At 43.6% G+C, this 2,450-nt stretch overlaps 1 pseudogene across 1 annotated transcript; it reads left to right on the top strand.

Annotated features, from left to right (window-relative positions):
- The first annotated feature begins 624 nt into the window (after positions 1 to 624).
- On the top strand, positions 625 to 1,660 carry LOC311582513 (small ribosomal subunit protein eS7-like; annotated as a pseudogene). The gene is made up of 2 exons: positions 625 to 744; positions 1,048 to 1,660. The product of its transcript is annotated as a small ribosomal subunit protein eS7-like (transcript).
- Positions 1,661 to 2,450: the final 790 nt, after the last annotated feature.

Here is a 2,450-nt window from a genome sequence, read left to right as displayed (position 1 = left end):
CATTTTGCACCAGGCATTTTAAAAATCTGCTTATCATCTTGAGCCCTGGACTTAACTCCATTAGACTTCTTATTAGTCCTTTTCTCCTCAAACTGTCCTTTTTGTATGTCTCATTGTTTAGCTTACTCCTTTTCGTGATTGATCTTTTGCATAAGCCTGGCCATTGATAAACAAGCAACACAATCAGTACTGGGCTGTCTGGAAATCTCCTCTGCCAATGCTGTTAAACCAAAGCTCTTCAATTTAGCCTCAGGTAGTTTTTTGTTGTTGTTGTTTTGTTTTGTTTTTTTTTTGACAAGGGGAGGAAAGAGTCACATTCTTCACCAAATTATCACAAGACTGGTCTTTAGGCCACTTACTAATATTCTTTGACTCTGAAACTACTTGATCTGGCCTCCAATGATTCAAATCACCGTCAACACTGTCTTTCATGTTTCTGTAGGATGACTGCATACGCCTCACTTAATGCATTTAACTGCGTTCCTAGTTAAAGTCCGCAGTTGACCAACAATCAGCATGATGAGGCCTGCCATAGCAATACCACACCCCACACCTGGTACTAGTTTTCATTAGTCAGTACTTTGTTGCTGTGAAGAGACACAAGGACTATGGCAACTCTTATAAATGAAAGCGTTTAATTGGGGACTGTCTCACAGCTTTAGAGGTTATGTCTGTTACAAACATGGTGGCAGGTACACAGACACGGTACAAAAGAAGCTGAGAGTTGTATATTTGAATCCTCAGGTAGCAGGAAGAGTACAAGCCACTGGACCTGGCTTGAGTGCTTGTGTCTTAGCGTTTCCATTGCTGTGAAGAAACACCATGACCAAGGCAAGTCTTATAAAGGCAAACATTTAATTGGGGCTTTCCTACAGTTTCAAAAGTTTAATCCATTATCGTCATGGCAGGGAGCACAGCAGCATGCAGACAGACATGGCGCTGGCGGAGCTGAGAGTTCTACAGTTCTGCAGGCAGCCAGGACACTGAATGTGTTTCAGACTGGGTGTAGCTTGAGCGTTTAAGACCTCAAAGCTCGCTCTTTCTAAGGCGGTGTTTCATAAAGACGAAGCCGAGTTCAGCTTGAGTGCCAAGATTGTGAAGGCCAATGGCGAGAACCCGGACGAATTCGAGTCTGGCTGGCATCTGTCAGGCAATGCTCGAGCTGGAGATGAGCTCAGATCTCAAGGCGCAGCTCCGGGAACTCAGCATCACTGCGGCCAAGAAATTGAAGTTGGTGGTGGTCAGGAAACTATCATAATTTTTGTACCAGTTCCTCAGCTGAAATCTTTGTAGAAAATTCAAGTCTGCCTAGTTCATGAATTGTAGAAAAAGTTCAGTGGGAAACACGTGGTTTTCGTTGCTCAGAGGAGGATTCTACCCAAGCCAACCAGGAAAAGACGCATGAAAAATAAGCAGAAGCGCCCCAGAAGCCGCACCCTGACAGCAGTGCATGATGCCATCCTTGAGGACTTGGTTTTCCCCAGTGAAATTGTGGGTAGGAGGTTCCGTGTGAAACTGCATGGCAGCCGGCTCATAAAGGTGCATTCAGACAAAGCACAGGAGAACAACGCGGAGCACACAGTGGAAACCTTTCCTGGTGTGTATAAGAAGCTCACAGGCAATGATGTTAACTTTTGAATTTGCAGAGTTTCAATTGTAAAGAAAATGACTGAATAAAGTGTCATTCATAGTTAAAAAAAAAAAAAGACCTCAAAGCTCCAACTCCACAGTAACAAACTTCTAACAGGGCCACACCTCATCCATTAAGGCCACACCTCCTAACAGTGTCATTCGCTATGGGCGAAGCATTTAAACACGAGTCTATGGTGTAAGCTTTGAACTTTTATAAACCTATTTTATTTGGGGTTCTTTTTTAAAAATTTTTTATTAATTTATTCTTGTTACATCTCAATGGTTATCCCATCCCTTGTTTCCTTCCATTCTTCCCTTCCTCCCATTTTCCCCTTATTCCCCTCCCCTATGACTGTTCCTGAGGGGGATTACCTCCCCCTGTAAATGTTCATAGGGTATCAAGTCTCTTGGTAACCTGCTATCCTTCCTCTGAGTGCCACCAGGTCTCCCCCTCCAGGGGACATGGTCAAAGATGGCAAGATGTTTATTTGGGGTTCTTTAATGTCTATATCTCTCATCCAACCCTCTTACCCTAGATAGGAGAGAAAGAGGTTAATGGGAACAGGGAAAGTAAACCTTTTTAGACTGAGTTCCTTGGAGCAATTGCACTCTTTGTTGTCAGGATTCCAGAAGACCCATTAAACAGCAAAGCGGTAATTCAGCAAAAGTGACTGCAACCACAGCAGTAGCCAGAACCTGGAGCAGCAGCTGGAACCATAAAGTGTTCTCTGGAGCATTTCTCTCTAGCAGCATCTCAAAGCAGAGCAATGAACAGCTAAACAATGCAAAAACCATAAAGTCAAGTTTCTTGTTTGGGG

This window comes from Acomys minous (assembly GCF_964271855.1).
Source record: "Acomys minous genome assembly, chromosome: 14".
Taxonomy (NCBI): Eukaryota; Metazoa; Chordata; class Mammalia; order Rodentia; family Muridae; genus Acomys; species Acomys minous.
This window is presented reverse-complemented; position numbering and strand designations above follow the sequence as displayed.